Source organism: Bombus fervidus, chromosome 5 (genome assembly GCF_041682495.2).
Source record: "Bombus fervidus isolate BK054 chromosome 5, iyBomFerv1, whole genome shotgun sequence".
Classification (NCBI taxonomy): domain Eukaryota; kingdom Metazoa; phylum Arthropoda; class Insecta; order Hymenoptera; family Apidae; genus Bombus; species Bombus fervidus.
Genome location: NC_091521.1, coordinates 9,621,551 through 9,645,822, shown reverse-complemented (window position 1 = coordinate 9,645,822; position 24,272 = coordinate 9,621,551). Strand labels below are relative to the sequence as shown.

Genomic DNA, 24,272 nt, shown 5'->3' with positions numbered 1-24,272 from the left:
TCAAGAGTGCAAAAATCTACAGAATGCGCGTAATATGCAAAAACGCATAAAATACTCAAAACAGCATATTCGCTACGCTATGTAGAAAGTGAGCATGAAATTTTTATTCAAGTTCCATTTCTTCAGTTACATTCATAAAAATATAAAATTCTACGAACATTCGCGGTATAGTAACGATACTAATTATAGAAAGGAAAATTACTACAAAATACTAAGTAACAAATTATATCATTCTAGACATGAGGTAAGAAGGACAGTAAGGAGAAAATTATAGCGCAAAGACGGCGAATAGAAAATTTCCTAATACATCAAAAGAAGAAAAAACAAGAAACGTTAATATACCGAGAAATCCTTCTCAAATCTCTATACCATAGTAAATATGTAACACTACCACCTTAAAATTGCAAAACCGTAAAGACTTAAGCAACCTATTATAGAACCCAGCAACCCGCGCGCTCCACCTTCGCATAACATAACACCAATCGGTTAAACGATCTATTAAACGTCATCCGTGAAAATTTAGCTTATGACGAAATATTTTTGCTTCAAGATTGTGTGGTTGTGAACTGCGAGCGAGAAACATATCACGGAAACAGTACCGGCGACCCTCTCTTTTGTTTTATACGTGGGTGCTTCCTGCGAGGCAGTTCCCTTTCAGTCAGATACGCGTATCGCGTTTACACGGCGAGAACCTAGCGTACAGAAAGAGTTGTTTGAAATAACAGCCGGCTACCGGAAGGATATTCGAAACAGTCTCCACTCCAATCACAAACGCGAACGACGGAGAACGTTAGCAGAAAGGGAGATAGAGGTGGAGAAAGAGGAAGGGAAAACAAAAAGAAAAGAAGAGAGAAGCGGGAGCGCGCACCATGCAACCGGGTAACGGAATAAGTTTCGTGGTAGGCAAATCGTCGGGATGGGCATCAAGTTCCCGAGAGAAGTGGCTTTTTTGCGATACGAGTAATATTTTAGCGTGCTTTCCCGTTCATAGTTGCCGTAGAAACTTTCTGTCATAGCTCGGAGAGGACTTCAACGACGGGCATGGTCGCGATTCTCGAGGACGCTCTTTACTTCGCGAATAGAACCACCGATTCGGGGGTAGCAGAGTCGAATTAAATGTCAAGCCTTTTTCGCGAATTCCTCTGCTTATTTTCTTTGTTGAAAAATTGCAAAATATTTTGGAAGCTGGTCGTTGCACGGGATAAGAGTTCGATTAATTTTGGTGAAATACTTTAATGCACTAAATAAATAAATAATGTAAAAGATACGTGTATGGTGCATGCATAGACCTTTACACAAAAATCTGATAATAATAAATAATACTGGAAATGCTGATCAACTCTGTAGACTGAAATATAGAACATTTCAGAACATTTTTGGAAAATTTATCTTGGAACGTACGAATATTTAAATTCATGAAAATAAATTATAAAGATTTGTGACCAAGGAAGAGGATTAAAGGAAGAGGATCCTGACTAAGGATCAATTATGTTAAACAGTAATTTAATCAATTATAATTTAATTATTTACAATGTGATTTCGTGACAATTTAACCACATTTTACTTAAGGAAAATTATTATTAAAGCACACAAATAGATTGAAAATATTATACCTCAGATATCATTTGAAACCTATCAGGATATTTAATGGATATTTTACTCTGAAGAAAATTACGAAGGAAACTACAAAAAATTGCTAATTAATAACAAATATAAAAATGTATCGTTGGCGTGAGAAAAAAGACTGACGTATTTTATGAAATTTCAAAGTTTCATCGAAGTAGTATAGATTGACCTAATAACAAAGAATGTTTACGTACTGCTTCGATGAAAATCCTTCTTTCTGACATTAACGCCAGCTTTTGTTAAAGTTTTCAGACGGACGGAGAGAAGAAGGCTACGACTTTTAATAGAATTGTGAACTACATTAAACCGACGACTCGGCAAAATGTCTCTCTTGAAAAGGAACTTGTACAGTCACGTAATATGTTCGTAGTACTGGCTATTACAAGTAAATATCAAACAATAATTTCCGAGAAATTCAAACGATGTTAATTTAACAAAAATGGATAAGAACCTTCTACTTTAAAATTGTCGATGTTTTTGTCGATGTAGTCGTTAGAGTAGAATTATGCTCTCGAAAACAAGAAAATTATGTTTGTCCCTAGTCTATTTTTACTTCAGTATTTTAATACTGCATGCAAACTCAAATTTAATTTAGATGTATAGGATTATAACAAAAAATTAGAAATTCTTGCTCGATTCATAAGATTATAATATATTATGTACATAAAAATGAATGAAAATCATTTATAAATTATGAAATATACTAGCTGCGTAATGAAATTTTTTTCAGAATAATTTTCCTTTTAAAACGGCTTACGATGTAGTATTACAATAACAATTTCAAATTACCATTACACAAAATGGTAAGAAATCATTTCTTAAGGTTTATGACAACGATTTTACACACGAACGACAATTCATTATGCAGCTTATTAAGAAACATGCAAATATTTGCACAGCAATGTCTCATTTTTAAGCTTTAAGTGGGTAATCTTATATTTTCTTCCATCGCGTTCTCATTTTTGCCACGTACTTATATACACTTATGACATATACCGACCTTCATTCATTATTCCCTTGTACAAAAACCGCAGGAGGGAAAGGAAGGATGTGAGTGACGACGGACGAAAAAAAAAATAGGGATTAAAGTTGGTAAACCAAACACTTTGCTTAAAAAACACTACAAATTAGTTAAAAACTACGAAATTGTTTTCAAGTTTTCTCTACGCGTGTTTTCCTCGATCATTCTTCTTCGCTTACAAACGGAATTTTCCCTCGCCCCAATTTCTTCATACGCTATTAACTTTTTCCTCTTCAAAGGAACGAAATTCCTTATGTTTTGAATATGACGTAGAACAAAGAAATACGTGCAAAATGTCTTTGAATGATAAACTGTTGTTTGTTATTGTACAATAATCAAATATACAATATTCAAATATTACACGCAATTTACATTTAAAAATGCTCCGTGTGAAAATAAAATTCGAGATTCATATTGTAAATTTTATATTAATCACAATATTTTGAAATCGAATATAATCATTTGTAATTAACTTCAGTGTCTGTAAATATGAAATAGATCATGAGTCGGTAAATTATGGAACCTAGAAAATTAATTTGAAAATTAAATCACGTGAAAAACTCCATAATGAAATAATAAACACCTTAAAAGATTTTCGAATAATCCGCTCTACTTAATTAAAACGGAACTATTCAAGAACAGAGAAGCATTCTATTCGTTGGAGACGTAGCTTCGGTTGAACGTGCCTCAAGTTCCACGTTATTGTAGGGAAAAGCGAAGAACATGGCGGAATCCAGAATCGACAGGCGCGCTGTCAGCCGCGTAACGCGTTAAGAGATAAATCGAGCAGAGAAGTTGAGCATTTATGCTCGATTTGTATCGATCTTCGAACGGAAGTTTTTAAGCGTAACTGCAATTTTCAGTTCCGAGCGAGAGGCAATTCGCGCACGATTCGAAACGACGGAAATGCTATCGTTACGAGCGAGGAATTTGCATCGCGTATTCATAAAATTTCTCCACGGTCTCACAGCCAGCCTCTAACAAATCGTCGTGCCGACTCTACGTTTCGTTTTGACCCCGTACACTTCGAAAAAGTTTGCGGTCGGTTAAATATTTCAACGAGCATGCCGGGGAAAAAAGGAGGCGCAACCGAGAAAGTTGAAGTAACGACGGGACCAAGGTGGCCACGACTGAAAGAGAAACAAATGGAAAAAGTTTCGACCTCGGTCTGATTAACGGGAAATATGTCACGGTCGAAACTCGTCGCGAAAGGAAAAGAAAATCAATCAACCGCGGTCAGCGGGGTTCGTGTATGATTTATTTCCGAGTTACTATTAAGTGAAAACACGTGGGATAATACCGACTGTTTCGATTTAGAGTGGTTTACGAGCACATGCCGTGTACCGGCATTGTTTTATAGATAGTATGTTACGCTTTTAATGATCAATTAACAGAGATGGAAATGATCAATTAACAGAGATGGAAATAATCAATTTCTTGTGGTTTTGAAAAGGACACAGTGGATATATTGGATTGAAGAAAGGTTTTAGCTAGCGAAATGTTAAATCAAATGACAACTACTGTATCGTAGGGTCAATAATAAAATAATGACATCGTACACAGTTTGAATTGCACTACGGACAATTATTAATAATCGTCTATGTTACTTACAATTATACATATAATTGTATGTAGCACGATAACACGACACAGAAGTTGGATAGTTTCCTTAATCCTCAGCCGTTCTTTATTTTTCTAACTTAATTTCTCTCTTGATATCAAATTTAGATCGACTGATAGATGGATAGAAAGATAACACGAGTTTGTTGCATGTATTAAGAAGATTGATTTTTAATTTCCTCGTACAGATTTCACATATCCCGCGAACACGTGTCTTTGTAATGCATGATCTGCAGTTTCATGCGCTTGTAGCCCACGGGGTGTACTAAGAGAGTAGCTTAATTGCGAGAGTGTATGCGAATGTCCCGTAATGACGATGATGAGATGATCATAGGTGTAATTTGCTGATTACTACAACTGAACTACCTGCTACCATTAAGGTTTACTATTTACTTTATATCTTTATTATGACATGTTATCACATATTATAATGATGATAAATGTCCAAATCTTTTATAATTCTTATTACAACATTTTATTCCCGTTGTCTTACTACACATTGGGTTGTCCGAAAAGATACTTGCGTTTCATAAGGTGATAACAGATGAACAACAATTTCTGTTTTATATTATTTTATTGAATTGGGTATGATCCATTTCTTTATATTTCTATTATTATGTTCGTGCATAATTCCAAAAACTAATATAAAACAAGAAACAGTGTGCATCTATTTATTTCCTTATAAAACGAAAGAAACTTTTCGGACAATCTAACATAAATGGGTAATACTTTTTCTCTTCCTTTTTATAAATATATGAAAGAAAATACAGTAAGATAAATAGAACTTGAAGGATGAACAGCTCCATTGAATACCATCTTGCAACGTCTTATTTAAAGTTTATGTTCAATCTACTAATTGGAGGAAATATTACTAATTGACTAAAAGCACTTTACCTACACGCAATATACAATGGAGGCGATTATATCAAACCACTGAATTCGTTGTTACACGAGTTATTACACCCTACTATAAAACTGATTGTTGTCGTTGGCTTACACAGATTCGCACATGAAGAAATGAACACTAATTACAAGATGTTCACTTGTAAAAACCTAGTAAGAAGGATGACTGGTTGGAAATGAGCGAGAGTTAATTGTTCGAAACTAACAGGATTCACTAGTTGACAGTGATGAACATCGTTTTCTTGTAGATCCTGCAAGTAGTAATCCTGATTTGTTACAAGGATCTCGTTCCAATCAATGTAATTTCTACGAATGCATTGATTTATCATAATTTTTAGAACGATAGATGTTAGGATAAAATTTCTCGGCTTGATAAGTAGGCTTTAGCTATCATATATATAATTTTAATAATTTTAATAATTATGCAGCTAGTGTTTTATAAGCAGTACACCCCCGTCCACAAGTATATTAGATATTTGCGGATTTTGCATAAACATCTTACAACTTTAGCTTCTTTTATGAATTTATTATCTTTCCCTATAATCTTGATGTTATCCTTGGACGATACAAACAACATTTATTAACAAATGATGTTGATAAAGTTATCATAAAGAGAGATAAGCGAAAATGTAGGTAGACTAAAATTATCTGAACGCCTGCATTATCCTGTTCTCGTGTTTATGAATCTTAAATGACTGATACCTATCCAAAGGTATAAAGATAAGAAACTTTGCGAGGAATAAACATATTGAATAGATTGCACCGTGAAAAAGAATAAAGGGCGTTTATTACTCCTACATGTGCGTTTTCTTTTACCTATCTTTATATCAATTTTGTCGATATTATTTGTTAATAAATTTTGGCTTGATATTGTCCAAAAATAACATCAAAATTGTAGAACAAAATAATCCATGAAAGAATCTGATATAAGGTAACTATGTGAAATTTTCAAATACACGAATGTCCGGATACTTATGGATTACTTAATTATTTTAACTAATCCCGTAATGGATTTCAACATTAACAGAACGTAATATTTATTTTACAAATTTAATACATCGAAATCTCGAAAAGCACAGAAAAAAATTTAATGGACTATCGTTTGGGAGATCGTTACTCAACGATGGAATATTTATTTGAACGAATTTTTGCTAAAATCAATATTATCGAAATTGTCACAGCAAATTCACTTGCACGCCTCAGATTGTATCTATATTTGCGTAAAATTTCACGCAGACGAAAAATAATATTTAGAGTGCCGAAATGATTTATGCCTCCCCGCACATACCAATATTAGTGCCTTCAAAAGTTTTATTTCATATCAATTTGTTTTATAAGAACAGGAATATCAAATATTAAAGTTGAAACAAAATTTTTTGCTTTATTTTAATCTAAAATATTCTAATAAATTTAATTTTGAATTTTGTAGTAAAAATATAATTAAATACTACAAAACTTGTGATAACCGTAGATAAAAAGGAGAGATCTGTAATGGTTTTAGAGAAAGGTTCAAAATCTCGAGAGGTATTTATGGAAAAATCAGTTATTCTTTCGTAAAAGTCCTCGTGTAATAAGAAATGAACGAAATAAAATTAACCCGTCGAGTCGCGTGGCTGGAGCGCATTTTATAAATGCAACATAAAAATTATGCGCATCCTTTGTGTAATAGCTTACCTAAATTATGCAGGAATTCGTTCTTTCGGTTCAGTTCCGGCAAAAGAGAAATTGCTTTCCTTCTTTTACAAAATACCTATATATTTTATATTCTATTTTATTATTACTGGATCATTACTATACTGTTATTATTATTTTTACTGTTCTTATACAACTACAGCATTGTCATTATTTCTACTGCTTTAAACATTTTCATTTTAAAATAGTCACAAATTAACGTTAAGTGCTTATATTTTCACTTTATGTTTTACAGTTCACGTAAATCGATTTTCATTAAACCAGCGGCATTGGCAAACTGAATTTTAACATGAATAGTATAATAACGCGAAGAGAAATATTTGCCAAAAGAATACCTAGCGCTGTCGGATAAGACCTATCATATTCGAATAGGTTTTTTTTATGATAAACTGATCTTTGTGTACTCGGTAAATATAGGCATCCGTTGGTAGGCTCGCGGCGACTGTACCATATTTCGGAATTTATTGGAAAATTTATAAATAAAACTTGATTGAATTTGAGCAATATTCCATACGGTTACACTTCATCAGTCTTCCTCTTTATTTAATGCACAAAGAGAATGCGATCTGTGCATTCGGCCACTTTATCTCTCGGCCACACCTGTTAAAATATCTCATCAACTACTTTTCTTATAAAATGATGTTGCAAGCATAAATAGATTTGTTTCTACTTACATTTCATTCGACTTCAAAGAATATATTTTGTACTTTGCATGTTTAATCTACACGTTCATGCTTCAAAATGTTATATCTTAAATAAACACATAAACTCGTTTTTGTTTTGCTACCTGCTTCTCTTTTGTTCCTATCTTAACACGTCTATTGTTTTGAAAAACCATTAATTAAAATTTACAGAACGCAGAAAATGTTTCAAGAAGGTTACCAATACATTTATAATTAATTTTACGTCAGCAAGAAACTTTCTAATTATGTTTTTTAAATGTGTAGGTTAAACAATCTCTTAATGAACTCAAAATATAAAATTACCTTATTTTTATCATTATGTCTTTACAATAATCTTTTCCGTTAAAGATTCATCTTTCGAAAAATATTGAAAAAGTTTGTTTCTTTCTCGAAAATGGTTCTCTTCTCTTAAATATAGAACTTTTGCGGCAATTTTCTATTAAAAAATTTATGTTTCATTGGTTAAACATCACGGTATACCTTCCTATGTAAAGATAACTATTGTAGGAAAGCTTAGTATCTTTTACTGTAGGTAGTTATTAGTACTCGTCTTACCAAATCGCTTTCAAACACACTGTTTATGCTCGGAAAGTTATTTGAGCTTAACTAAATTGGATTTCTGGAGTAATTATATAACAGACAAGCACGCTATCGAGAATTTATGGCATCGACAAGCTATCCCGCTGGACAAATTAGACAACTGGTAAGGGTAACGCTCAAAGGAAAGCGAATATTTACTTTAAACTACTCTCAGATTCTGTGTAAAGATATTGAAATAAATCCTTGATTTCCTGGTTTTCACGTAAGAATTCAAAAAAGAGTACTATATTTCGATCGAATAATAAATAATAAATAAACATGTGTGATTAAAACTTAAACAATATTTACAGTTTTATGAATATCAAAAGTGAAATATTTTTTTCTTTTAATTATTAAAATAGAATTGCTACTTTCTTAAAATCTACGAAGAATCGTTTTATGGATAGAATTTTACATAGAAAATCGATTATTGTGTTCTACATTACATCGTTCTATCGCAAGTACAAACAGAACATTCTATCAAGTGGTTGAAACACGAGACTTTCTTCTGACTTGTCCATCACTATAAACAATAGATACTAGCTTCTATATATATAATTAGTAAAGGAGAATATTCAGTATTTATATATCGTAACGAATAAAATAGTTACAATGTTATAGTCAAGCTAATAATAAATTTGTAACAATTCATTATGTATTGTGATTTAAGATATTAAATGAAATTTGTATGAAATAGTTTAGAGATCATAAGTTACACTTGGGATAATTAAATTAGCTTTATTATATATTGAGACCATATCACATGTCTAATTTACCTTGCTGTGCGATATATCCATGTAATATATAAATATATTCCACAAGAAATACACTATAGTGAATATAAAATTCCCATTTCGAAAAACTGGATGTTAATTTTAAAAATGTACTGCACTTACTATAAATTCGGTAAAAATAAAGCAGACATAAACTGTCAGGAGTATCTTCCCTTGGAGACTTTTTAAAAAGAAAAATTTCTAGAGAGATAATTTTCAATGAAGTCATGGTAGACATCTGTTGGAGAGGAATCTTATATTAGATACTCTGTAATCAAACTTTTAAACTACCACAGGAGTAAAGATATTTTATTCTATTCTTTCAGTTGTCATTGGTAGATGACATATTACCGCAGAAAAATTATATGACTGCTTTTGATATATTAAGTATTAACATTTCGACTAACTGGAAGCTGAAAAAATATATTGAATCTAGAATTATATGAACTGATATTAATATAATACAATAATAAAATAATAGAATTAATATTCTTCCATAGCAGTAATTTACTCTCAGAGACAAAACATAAATGAAATTGGAATAAAAGATATAAATTCACGTTTCTTATCGAACGAAAATTATTTCTACAAAACGAATATCAATAACCTCATAGAAGATAATTTCAACTAAATAATAGTCTCAAAGACAAGACGTACAAAAATCACTTACTACCTCAACTTATCTCAACAACCTTACTTTACCTCAAAAGGGAAGATCTATTATCTCGTGAATCATGAAGCTATAAATTAACAATGGAGCATGTTATTCGCCATTAAAAAACGTTCTTGTTATAAACAACAATTCAATAGAAGAAGTTGTATAATTCCAAAAATGTCAATTGCCAAAGCACAAAAAGGAAAGATTCAAGTGTTCAACTAAATGTAGCGGCACGTGAGTCAACGGAAGATTCGAATCGCAAGAGACTCGTATTGTTGCGCCTTGGAGTGCCAACGTTGTTTTGGTTTGCTCAAAGGTAAACAAATTCTGGACAAAATATTATCGCCGTTATTTATAATGGTCAACCGGAGTTACATCTGAACTTTTTACAATACCACCGGTCGATACAAATAGACGAACGTGCTCTCTAGGACAATAAGTATGGTGGGTGAGTCATTATAGCGAGTCACATATAGTCAAATAGCAAGCTATAGTTGAACAGTAGCATTAATCGAGCGACGATTACGACCGGCGTACACTACCTCTGTACTTGTACTTAAAGTGATTTTAATATAACTGACAATTACGAATTCCTCACTCGTCTCTTTAATAAACCAACCAACAGGTATAATATTCCACCTATTATGACCGTTCGCGGAGACGCAATCGCGAGGAAATGCGTCAGCGAGAGGCGTAAATTCTCGCTACAATTTTGATAGTCGACGCCACGATTCAGTCGTTCCTCTGTTTCGATTAGGATAACAGAGGTAGTTCAAATGATTGTAACACTGAATTGACAGGGTTAATTAACAGGCTTCTATTTTTAACAATATTTAAAATTATTTAACGACGATACAACTAGTTTATTATTATAATTCGACTCGACTTTATAGTATTTCTCGACGTATTCGTTTGACTAAGCGACCTTGATTTTATTTCTCTCAACTTTCGATGCATTTGGTTTGACTCCTCGTATGATACTGATCGCCCTTCGATTTTTTCCTTTGTCTTCTCTTGGAGACGACCCCTACCAAGCTCGGTTCTCACAACCGTTCGCGCCTATGATCACGTATGCTACCTTTTTTGTGTAAGTAAAATAACAAACCGAAAGCGAATCGATGTTTTTCAGAACTCGCTGCTTAACGACAACTATACGCTTATCGCTATATTGTGTATATCTTGCCGGTCATGTAAGACGATCTGTCTGCGACACTGTAGTACCAAGGGAGACGGTTAGGAACACTGCCTATAGTAAGTCTCGGGCGTAACACCACCTCACCCACTAATCCACGTATAAAATATAAGTAATAAGTATATAAATTCTAGAAGTTAATACTGAGATTGAAATATTAATCATTACCTTGCTCTCCCATTATTCACTCAAATTAACTTTAACAAGTGCTGTAAAAATCTATTAAAACGAATTTCTTTCTGTCCTCTACACGACACAGTACAATAGTATCGTATAACAATTTTCAACAGAACAGTAACCAATAGGTAACTTCGATACCACAGTCTCTCCACTTGACAAGGATAAAAATGATGTCAACAGTGAAAGTTCGAGAAACAGGTTACATGTCTTCGCACCCTCGACGTTCTCACACATTAAGCCACTAACCAAGAAGACAGGAAAAAAGGAAAAACAGCTCGGGCTACTGTACTTTGTAGCACATCCACATTCGTGGAACGATGATATATGGTCAGACAGAGATCCATATCCACGTAAGAGGGAAGAATTACGTGTAGTACCGTTTGGAAATAAAACACTTTTACCTCTGTGCGTGCGTTCATAATTAAAAGGTTGCGCGGTTAAGAGCTCGCATTGTCCAGTATCACGTAGGAGATTGCCGAGGGAAATATTACTTTTCCATTGGAATATCTGTTAAACATTCAACGTGACATGCCCATATTTTTTTTTATTCTTTAACCAGGTTTACAGTGAGCGGGTTTTATTTAATTCTCCCTTGCGCGTCGGGTTTAACTGCGCCCCATTGAAATTCTGTTCTTTCCGCAAAGAAATCGTGCGAATACGTTTTAACGTAACGACCACTGTATTCTGCCCCAGCTATTGTTAGGCGTTAGTATAACACATGCAGAAAATATTGTTTGGCGTAGTGTCTGACCTTATCATCGTTTTGCCTTTCTTTTTTCTTTCTTCCTTATAGCTGTAGTTTTTCTATCATTGCATATTTTAAGCCGTTTAACTTTATAAATATGAAATTTGTTAAAGTAGTATTTTGTGTTGGTTGTAAGATGTTTAACTCTTCGAATGTTGATCTGAGAGATACATGTAAAACCTTTTAAAATCCTCTAGTATCTCTCTGACCTATAACCGTTATTGTCTTTCTAGAACTTTGAGTGTATAACGAAGATGTGAAATCTCGATCACGTATTAAATTTGATTTAAAAGTAATCTTATATTTCTTATAAACGAATTATAGTAATTTCACTGTTTGCTCAAACGTTAAACTAGCAATGCATATAAAAATAATTGTTATTGTTAAAATAATTTTGCTGTTACCCAGCTTGCAAGAGTTTTACATGTTATTGAAATATTCAGGTCAGTCAAAGTTTCCAATATCTCCATGAAACGTAAAACTTTGAAGATTTTTAAGATTTATTACGACAGCTAAATTACTTGAAAAAATTTGAAATTGTCGAGACTTTGTAAGACAGAAAGCTTTCAGAACTTTCAAAGATAACTAAGATAATTCAATTAAATAAGGATTTCCAACTTTATAAAGCCTCGTAAGGTAAAACATAGTCAATAAAATGAATGATAATTTTAGTGAAGATTTTGATTAAAAATGAAAATTCCTGTTGGTCTTCAAACGTACGATTTGGTTATCTGTCTCATTTATTTTAAATTGCAGAACTAAAGTCTGATTACTTATAATTCTTTAGATAAATGCAAATTTGAAAACAAATATTTTAATTAAGGTCAATAACTTTATCATTTTTAATGATTATCTCTTGCATCACTTTCATTTAATACTTACTTATCCAAGTATCTATCAAATTTTTTCCCCAGTGATTGAAACAAAATTATAACTTTTAAAATTATGACAAGTTTTTCTTCCAAATTAGCAAGTCGATTGCAAAAGTCCCATTCGTCCAAACTTGTCAAGGAAAATGTAAGGAGCCGCTTCAAGTAATAGGGGTTCCGCTAATTACCCCATACGTCGCTAGTTTAATATGTATAAAACTAATATCTAGAATATTCTTTTCTTTTATCCAACTTAGAATTTTCCAACTACAATTGAAAATTTTGACTTACATATGTTATCATTTGTTACAAACAATGATCTCTCATACAAATTTTCAGTCATATTAAAATAGATATGTAATTTTTCCATAACGAGAAGTGAAACTTCAAAATAACCAGTTGCTATAAAATCTCAAAATCACTGTTAGAAATTAAACAACCAAATCGAACGTATCAATCAAAAATTAAATCATTCTAATAAAACAATTTTAAAATTCGAGACGATTAATTTCAATTTAAAGCAATCTATCCCTAATAGACATTAAATCAACCACAAAACGTTACTAGTTTCCAGTACTCCAACTAAATAACTAAGGAAATTCCATACGACGTCTGGAAACATTCAAAATTCCAAACTCCGTAATTGCCCCATGATTGGAGCATAAACGTCGTCCGAATCGCCTCCTTATTTACTCTAGAAAACAATTATACCTCCTATTCACCACGGCTAAGAAAATCAATCATAATTCGTAGAACTGAATCGCGACTCGACCAAATTCTCGACAAACAAAAGTCTCTGTCGTCAAGTTCCGTAAATCAATGGCTTTCACAAAGTTTCGGCCGGAGTAAACGGAGTTTAAACAAATGGACCGCTATACTTGTTCGTCGATAAACTAAGAAATAACCGAATGCATACATATAAGTTGGACATGAGTGGCGGTGAACTCGAATTACTCCATTCAAATGAGGTGTATCGAAGGAAGGAAGCACTCTATAGCTAGAAATATACGCAGGTTCGGAACGCGCGTATATTCCGCGGATTCGCTAATGAAACAGTGGATATTATCTGTTCGTTCGCAGTGCCATTATTATTATTTGTGACGAGCTTAACACGAGCTCGCGACACACGCTTGAAAATAGCATTGTTTCATGCTGGACACGTAAATGCAACCTCGTTCGCCGTTTCCTATCGCGTCATATTATGCTGTCGTTGTAAAAGTAGCCCCGTCTAACGCATCAATCGAACATGACCTTGTCCGAACAAAAATCACGCCTGACCAAGAGAGTGGCGTCAGCTTTCCATTGCCTTTTAAAACGAACGAATTCCACGGTCTGACAGGAAATCGACAGCAGAATTGAATACCGTTACGTGTTTAGTGACATTCCTAGTGTCGACAATTATCAAACTGTGTGCCGTTGATGGTGGTGAACAGAAAATTTTCGATTATATTTTGCTGTTGGCTTTTCAGTGTACAATAGAGATTATAATAGACAAATTATATTTCAGCGTGGTGTTTCGTCGAACGTGTAATATGTTTTAATGGCGGATATAATTTGGTATTAAGATATTACGGTTATCCGCTATATGATACATATAGAATATTCAGGTTATTAGTCATTAGTGTTTTGTCGTGTGTGTAGTAGATTCCCCGAAAAATATTATAAAAAAAAAAAACAAAGTTTTTAGAATTCTAGAATTCTCTCTACCGTATGGGGTTTAAGATCATTGAAGATCAAAAATTGCGTATGAAAAATAGCGAAACTTTATGCCTTTCTATTCTTTTCAGAAATCTACCTCTTAGAGAAAGATACTGGAAACTTGATATTTGTTCATTTTTCTTCATTTCTACTAACCTTTGAAAGTGTCTTAAAAAAAATCTGCCTTCTATTTATTACATAAGTAACAAATTCCTATAAAAAATCAAAATTTTAGTTGCGTTAGAAAATAAAACTTCAGTCTGGAGCAATTTTTATCCAATAGTTGATTAAATCTAATATTCACCCGATATTAACTTAAGACAAATTCTTAATGATTCCATGCCATTCAAATGGGATTCCTATCGAAATAAACGAATGAAATAAAGCAATGTCTTCGGACAGAAACGATCATCTGACCTTCCTATCCTTCAACAAAATCGATTTGCTGAAGTTATCAGATCAGATGAACAAAGAAGATTTTAAGTTTATTTCGTGACCTTTGCAAGAAGGAAGTTACAAGAAAAAGGCGAATCCTCGCGATCCATCCCTTATAGGACCCCTGTTATTCCACTTGGTAAAACTTACGCAATAAAGTTTATACGTTCATAAGATGTGACTTTAAATTACACATGAAGCTTCGTAAAAACGGAACAACCAGAGAAGAAAGGAGATTAAGTATTTACCTGGGGAACATCACCGCTCTGAAAATTCTAAAGCCCCGCAGGCTACATCGAACGCACCCTCTATCTCTCGTTGCATACAGTTTTACGAGGGTAATCGATTTGTGCTTGGTTTTGCTTCCAAGATCTTTTCCCATGCACTTTTACCGTGAGATGCGAGTTTAACGAAGTTTCCTGCCACGTAGCTCATACAAATGGGAGACAAAATTATTTCTTCCGTTTTGACGTTGCATCAAATTCTACATTAATATAATTAATGTGATACACATACTTTTTATAAGGATAAGGCTTAAGAGAATTAATGTAATTGCAAACTAGTATAGAAAAGAATAGAATAATATCGGATGGCATAGAACAGCATAGAAAAACAATAAACACGTTTTAAACGCCATTATACGTAAAGAAATTATTAATATTGATATGGAAAATTGAAAGCATGGATTTTCCATATCTAGCATCAAAGATACAAAAAAAACCTTGAACATAATTATTATGAAGAATTTCTATAATCTAATGACGCTGTAAATTCCAAACTATATTATGCACAATTAGAAAAATTACGAAACACCATAACCCTTGAATCAAAGAAAGTCACTCCAGTTGTATAGCAAGCACCATATTTCTCCAACTTCGTCAAACTACCATTTATTTGAAGCACTGCGACACTCATTATCAAGAAAAACATTTTGAAACACAGCAGTCATCTGCAAAGGTGTTAACATATTTCTGTTAACAAAAAGCTTAGGAAATATTATAATTGATATAACTGACGTAACAAAGTTAGTTGAAAAATGGGAACAAGTTGTAAAACGAAATAAAGACTGACATCTTAATCGTAACAGAAGACACAAAGTAAAAACTACGAATGAAAATTCTACGTTTTTAAAGCGGCACGAATTTTCCAGATGACTTAATACAAAAGACATTAATATAAAATTAAATCAAAATGAATTTCATTAGAAGTATATTCTATGTATACATAAATCGATATATACATATATTACTTTTTTATATCTGTCTATTGATGCGAAAAGGCTGCAGTATTCAGAAGCGACGATTGACATTTGCCAAGATTATGGATCTTCTGGAGAAATAAATTCTCAGATAGATACACTTATACCGCAACGTCAATATGTCTTGAAAGACAAAGACGTTATTTTCTTCTCTAGGGAAAGACCTTCCGAATATACCAAAGGGAGGGAAGAATAGAGTCTTTCGAGACCCTATTACATAGTTTTATATATTTACTTATGGAATAGAAATTTGGAAATACAAAATATACATCGTGGCTGAAGCAATCAGAATCATTGAAGAAACAGAACTACACTGATTCACTCGATTAATTTAAAAAATTTAAAGAAGTAATGATTTTATAAACATTCCTTTTGAAGTTTCCAAAATATCCAAGATCTTGGGTGAAATTTATTATTATTTATATATACCACAGACTTGTGACAATAAGTCGTTCGTTTCTAAAAAAATTGAATAAGAATTCTATAGCAGCGTGTATGAAGAATGGAACTAAGAATTTACAGAAAGAAAAGTTGATTAATCTGTCTTCTTAGAATTCTCAATTTTCATCAAATCTATTCGTAATTTAATCTTCTAAGAGTAGTCTGATCTGTTTAATCCAGTTTGAATTAAAACACAGATCTTTATTGTACAAATTATAACCAGAACCAAACTATGAGAAACCCAACATCGTGTCAATATCGTTTATTACTGTTACTTATTTAACAAACAATTATAATCTGCAAAGTTATTTGTCAATTGCAGATGCTATGGATTAACGAGTTTGAAGGTGAAGAAAATAAATGTATCTTACTCTGTGAAACCGTCAGCGAACGATATCAGTGTGAAAATGGAATTTCGTCGGGCATTTTTCCATTGGATTGCTGAGAAACATGAGTCCCTGTGAAGAACGTACAGAAGGCGGTGTACATTTGAAATTCGACCGTCTAGCAACAGCTTTTGCTAAAGTGACTCCGCCGAAAGAGGCGAGCAGCGTCAAATGTCATTCCCCCAAGGGTTATTTACGCCTCTAAACGATGTAAAACCACGAACGAGCAAGGACGTCGCCGCCAGTCGCTCGTGTTAATTTTGAATGTATCCTCATAACACGAACTGTGTGCCCTCTTTACTTCTTGCTACGTGCCCTCAATTAGTCTGAAAGCATGCATGTCGAATGTTCGCATGCAAAAATTGACACGACGTGTTAAACACACAAGATGTTCCACGAAATCTAATTTCTTACGAAAGAATAATGAGATGGAATCAGAAATTATTATTCAGGTAATATGTAATTTAGAGAATGTTTTAATGTTTTTAGTTTTTTATAAATGTTAGTTACGTTTGTTAAGAATAGAATAAGGCGTAACACATGCATTTTGAGTAATTAAGTGTATTAAGTATACTATACAATTTATCTTGAATATACTATATAATTTGTATAAGTATAAGAAGTATGCTTTAAATAATATACAAAATATACAAGTTACTTGGATTGGATTAAAATAATTTTTTCCATAATAAATGTTTATAAAATTTATCCTATTGAATATTACAATGTACATTATCATTATGTTAGAATGAGATGATTATTATATCATTATACGAGCATGGGTTCAATATTATTGATATTATCTCATTAGTGTAATTAATTCAGCTTTGCTTCGCAAAAATTGGTTATATGCGAAACGAACGTTACTCAAGTATTAATTTAACTAATTATCATTTTTGAAAAATTTTATGCAATATGAAGCTGGAAAATAAATGAATATGTATATGATCAACGTTAATTTAAAAAAACAACTTTCAGACAGTTCATAATAAAAGAAAATTATATTCTTAAAAGGAAAGAAATATGATCTGTGGTAGACGTTTTGCATCAATCCTCTACAGCAGCGAACATAATAAAAAGAATATGCATCACGAACAGTATGAGCATCCTATAATTATAACATAAATGTTCTAAACTAAAGAAATGTCTATCCAATTTTTGAATTGCACATAAGATTCAGCTATAACATACATATGTACTCTAAGAAAATATTTATAGGTTTTATTCAACATATATGAGTAAATATCTACAAACTACAATAACAATATTTTCTCACATGTGCATATAATAATGTATCAGTTTGTAAATCAAGATTACAATTATTTTTATTTATTGCATATAAACGTCCAATATAATAGATGTTCAAATAGAAGGGCAAAGGGATTAAAATGTTGAATTCAGATTGGAAACTCCCTAATTCTAAGGGGTCAAAGAATATATGCCGTTATCGCTAAATCTATACGCATATGAAGTGGAAACAGAAGTACCATAAAATGGAGGGATCCAACCGAGGAAGTACCTTCGTATGTCAATTGGTTTGATAATTCAGGGACAAGAAACGAGGTACGATTCCCAGGAGAATTTTACTCACGTAACTGCGCCGCCGATTTCTAACGATCTTTTTTCATCACAACCTTTAGCTGAATTTATTGTTGCCGCGTCATGGTCCATATAAATGCCTTGCAAAAGGGCTTGATTACAATTTATTACATGTCTGAACGTTTCGCTATTGCTACTTATCAATTACTCTCAATTGAAACGCAATTGACGCTGAAAACGAACGGTTTGCCTCGCAGAAACGATAACATTAATCATTCATCACGCCGGAAAATTAGTGTGTGGAAAACGAATGCTACGCTTGTTCAAATTTTTAGCACTAGAGCCGCGTACGAAACCGCTTTTAAGCAGGAAATTATTTTGCAAACGGTACGAAGGAATTTCTCAGCATTTATTTCGATAACGGTATAATTTATATTGATTTCCGTAATGATCATAGATTAACGTTGATTATATCCTGATTACGTCGCGTATTAACACTCTATCATACTTCTCTATATTACAACAAATGATAATCGAAAATGATATAGGTATGTAATTCTGCTCACAAAAGTAAATCGAAAATATAAAATTATATTTTTCAATACGATGTCAGAGAAAATAGAGTTTGAAAACTGTTTAGATAATACATAAGCATCTCAAGATGCATTTAAAATGAAAAATTAAAAATGTTAAAAATGTTAAAAAATTAAAAATGTGTACGTATGAACTCGATAAAATTTCACATCGTTGTTACCACGAAAAAATTGTAATGATAAAAAAAATCGGATTAATTCTAAATTTTGTGTATTTTAATATCTCGTTGAATTATATAAAATTCGAAAACACAATATAGGAATACATATATTTTCTTGCACCGTATAAGTTAAGTAATAGTTAAATAATGTTTAATAATCTATTTGTATATATACTGAATTATTAATTACAAAATGTAGTTAACTTTGATTTATATAAACCTGATCATCGAGTAAAAATATTTTCAAACAAAAATGATTCGGTAGTACAATGTAACTATGACACTCGAGCATAAAACGTTGGTCTACAAAATGGCGCCTACTGCAGTAATTTACAATACATATTTTAACTAGATTGGGCGCCAGGAAGTTATTTCGGATCTTGCCTTACCGAAATATGTATCTGGACTAAATTTGTGAACTTTTAAAAGTGGCGGACGCTTCTATCGTGAAACCTAACCTTGCCAATAACACACTATGGAGCTACATATGCCAGACGTGAAAAGTGGGAAGGTGAATGAGAGAGAACCCGATGAGCCTCCATAGAAGATAATGTAAAATGTAAGTATCCTACCTTGCCTTTATTCCCTGTTATCCTCCCGGCTGTTTAAAGATCCTCGCTGGACAGGCTCTCTGGCACGAAATCACATCCACCATAGCACACACAGAGTCGATGCACGTAAATGTGAACATGGATTGTCCCGTCTACTCACTAACTTTTTGCTCTCGGGCGAAATCTTGTACGGCGGATGAAGCCAATAAGCTGCGTTATATATTCGTACAACGAGAATTCGCACTTACACAGAAAAACGATGAGATTAATTCCCTTTGTCGCGAAATGCGAGTGTCGCGCACTCAACCGAAACAGAAATGAATCGCCCCGTCCCGCGCTGCGTCATTCCGTGGACTGTGCGATCGATATCGACATTGTGCGCTCTATCGAAGGTGAAATCGATATCACGTAAAATGCGCATATTCCCGATGCGCACTTCGGCCACACAACCGACTTTCGACGGTTTCAACCGAATTCGTATAGTCGTTCTCGACGACATTTATACGTATGTTTATTTACATATATACCTCGACACTATTACTTTTGTGTTTTAATATCACAACAAACAGTGGCAACGATTACACGAACTTGTACACATATAGTGACAGGCAAAAGAAAGTTCATAAAATAAGAAATACAAGAAGACACTATAATTTTACACAATGCATTTACATATATTTAATAAAGGTAATGAACGAATATAATATGTATATACCGCATATGCATGTACGATAGGCGAATACTGTTAGCAATATGGCGAAAAATGTTTATTATAAAAGTTACTAAAATTCATAACGTATCAATTTTAAGTTCTCCTTTATCCGCCACTGTATATTTTAATGATTTACAACATTTTAATTTCATTGAAAAGTAAAACGTTTTTATATTTTTACAAATATTTTCATATTAATTACGTGATAATTTTTGCGCTATTTCTAAAGGTTTTGGTGAACGTAAAAAGTTAATTGTATAAGCGTAGAGTAGTAGTTTAAAAAGCCTCGTTTTAAGTAAATCCGACGGTCGTCTTGAATTCTCGAGTCTCATTAGGCGGCCGTTTTTCTTTACAATGGAAAATCGGCGAGACTTACAAGCAAGTTACGAAGCCCAAGAGCCTCAGTCGGTGACTGTTCCGCAAACTTCATTTCGTGTCGCGTGGGAAAAAGTATGTGAGATCGTAGAATGCGAGTCACGATATTCCCTCAGGATCCAACGACAGTTTCGTCTGGAGTATCTACGGTCGGCGACGAACGAAAAAGAGATCGGAACTTCCCTTTTTTCCTTATTGTCTCGTGGATGCGAGAACTTACAAAACGCTAACTGAAAGAGTTTCTGACGATACTTGAAACGCTTATCGCTTGTTATTTTCAAGTATACAACGATTCATCCAATCTGTCTAAACACGATTTATTATATATTTAATTAAAAAGAACAAATTTATTGTAGGTATGATATCAATTTATTATTTATTTATCAATTATTCATCAATTTTATATTTGTACGGATAAAATTTTATTGTAGAAGGATATATGTAATTTTCTTAAAAATTCATGAGAAATTTAAATTTTCTTTAATTTTAAACAATTGTGAAACTAGAGAAGTAAATACCTAATCGTTCTTCTTGTCCTTCTACTTTCCTTCTATTTTCACATGATGTTAGTTTGAAATAGAGTTAGCCAATTATTACAAGACCATAATCTAGCGTTCACTACATCACTATTTCACTAGAATCAAATTGATCTGACTGTGTGACGTTTGAAACCCTCTATTAAATTTAGCATCACCATAATGCGATTTCCAATTTTCAGAATGAAAATATCATAAGATTTCATATATATATTTTCAATTTGTTATACGAAATAAATGTTAACAATTGGATATTTAAGATTTGAAATTTATAGTATTTATATTTAAATATTTAAATATTTAAAAGCTATAATTAATGTTCACATAATGTAATATTTACACATAGGTATTTCTAATCTGTTATTCTATTAGTATCCTACTCAACATAAAATCCTTGCAATTTGACCAATTCGGTGAAAATTTAATATGCATATTATTTATCGCTAATCATACCTCCGTTAATCAATTTTATCCTCTCGCCGGATCATCCGTTTACGTTTACTTAAACATCACGTAATTCCTCGTAATGTGTACACAAGACGGCGCCTTTTTTCATATATAGGTATATCAGTCTGTGCACACGTTTTCGCGTGCAACCTGAACGTTTTCCGTGAAAACGGAAAATCCGCGTAGTTCCGTGGAACTACGAGGGAAGCCCTAAGAGCCTCGAAGTCTGAGGAACCGTTCCGCAAACTTCGTTTCGCCTCACGGGGGTAGGGAATGCCGCGAAAAGTGTGCAAGATCGGCGAATCCGAGTCACGATATTCTCAGGGGAAGTCGCGGCGAGGTCTCGATTATGTACGTCTGTGCCATCGCGATGAAGAAAATGAGATTTCACTTGATTCCTTTTTCATTGAAATTCTGGCCAGATGCACGCCCATTCTGATTCATAATCTCATAGTCATTACATCTTACTATCGTGCGTTATTACGTTTCGGTTTATTCGTTAACAATATATAGATCATTTTCTATTTTTTCTGTACATTGTCTTTAGGACTCTCTCTTCCTGGAAAGATGGATTGATATGAATGTTAATGAATTATGTTAAGGTTAATTGATTAAATGATTATTTATTAAAATGTAAAATTTTGATATGCGAAGACATTAAGACACATAAGTCGTGCTTTTTATTCTACCGTCAAAGGAGTGTCAAAGAATATATTTCGCATAATCTTTTCTCCTATCAGAGATCTCGTAAATATACTAATTTCTAAACGTTGTGTACTATTTGTCTTATTAATTATCGTAAGTTTATTGCATTAACTTAAAAAAACGTTTGATACTGTCTTACCACGTTTAAAATAAATCTTGCAATTACTCTCCGCTTATGTTGCTTCATTTCTCACGGAAAAACGAGGTAAAAAATCTGCGAGAACGAAAACATGCAGTACCTACATGCCACAACGAAACAAAGCTGGAAATGTACGGGGAGTTGCTACTTGTAAGATGTCAAGACAATTGTTTGTCATGTTACCAACAACCACAAATCTTGATGATTATTAGCATGTTATACGTAAAAAAGAAAGAGATCATTCCAGAAATTTTCCAGAGAACTCCGCGCAAAACCACGATTAAGAACTCTGTTATAAAGGTTTTGTGGATTAACAGAATAACATTGTCGTGACACGTTTGAAGTTAAGAAGAAGAAAGTATAATGTGAGGCAAAAGTGCACAGTTGACATACCAGAGAGAGAAAGAGAGAGAAAGCCTATTCATTTTCGCCGGTCGTTTTGTGATCCGTATAAAAATAAGAGGATTCGCTGGAAGATTGTTCGTGAAAATAAATGCATCCGCGTAGAACGTCGTTGCGTTTTAATTACCTTGCGCGGAATTTTTTTCGTCTGGTGATAAATGTACGAAATGTTCCTTTTGAAATAATTTTAACGAGGAAACTTCGCCACTACTTCTGCTCGTATGCCTAACATAAACAATTAATGTCTGTGTACGCATATTTTGCTTGGAACCTTCCCCACTCTCTTTACACGAGAACGCACTAAAACGCCATCCATGAAAGCTTCCATTTAATTTCGCCAGTGTAGAAGTTAATTCCTGGCTGGGTCTGTTATTGTATCGCTCGTTATTTCGATTTCTTCTCTAAATATTTCATGTGTTCGCGTATAGTCTCTCTCAATTTTCGCTGAAAGTTCTAAAATAATCGAAAAATGGAATGTGAGCAATGGAAATATTAATTATGAAAAGAATATAAATTAATTACATAATTATAAATAGAGCATTAGTTTAGAAGTGGAAAAAAATAAATTATTCTGTTTACAAGCATAAATTTGTATTTTCTTTAAGAGGAAAAATATATTGAATTAATTGATTTAGGAGAATTTAAGAATTGTAAGCACTTAGCATTCCAATTTAGCTAATAATAAGTGAAATTTCAGATTTTTTATCCCAACAACACGCTAAGAGCCATGCAAATCTGTTCTGCCTGATTTGATATTTAAATCAGAGCCCTCTTGCACAGTAAGTTACCAACTAAAAGAATATTAATGAATTAAAAAGTTATGGATTATAAACTTTATTTGATGCCAAATAGTATATTGATTTCTAATTTATAAGATGTAATTTAATTAAAAATTAAAATATTTGTTGTTATAATGAGAACTAATTAATGTTGATAAGTTATAAACTGGACACCAGACATATGCAATAGACTTACAAGTGCATTAGTCTAAGTTTGGCAAACAGCCATAACTTTACTAACTTACTTAACCGTAGTCTACATCAATTATCACCTAAGGTAGCCATCATTTACTTAACATTAACAATTTATATTCGACAACAACACTAGAAGTAGCATAATGAAAAGCGTATAAGGATAAAGCAACTGCTTATTACAGCATTGTTTTAAGAGTATCTGCAACACTGTGCAAGTTAGTTTACTTAAATCTGATTAGCCTGAAGTATAAGGAAACTGAGATTTCACGATAATGACAGGAGCCCCTTGTGGCAAATCTGTAGAACAAAGAGACACTTGTTGACTAATGAAGAACACCGTGTTGGCTAGTAGAAGAACACTTTTAGTTTCAGACTCCAT

The 24,272-nt window shown here is 32.9% G+C and overlaps 1 long non-coding RNA gene across 1 annotated transcript in view; it reads right to left on the bottom strand.

The window, feature by feature from the left end:
* LOC139987311 (uncharacterized) overlaps positions 1 to 20,053 on the bottom strand; it is a 117,984-nt gene extending 97,931 nt beyond the window's left edge. Inside the window, exon 1 of the long non-coding RNA XR_011799827.1 lies at positions 19,625 to 20,053. This is a non-coding gene — a long non-coding RNA (uncharacterized lncRNA). The remainder of the gene's footprint in view (positions 1 to 19,624) is intronic.
* Positions 20,054 to 24,272: the final 4,219 nt, after the last annotated feature.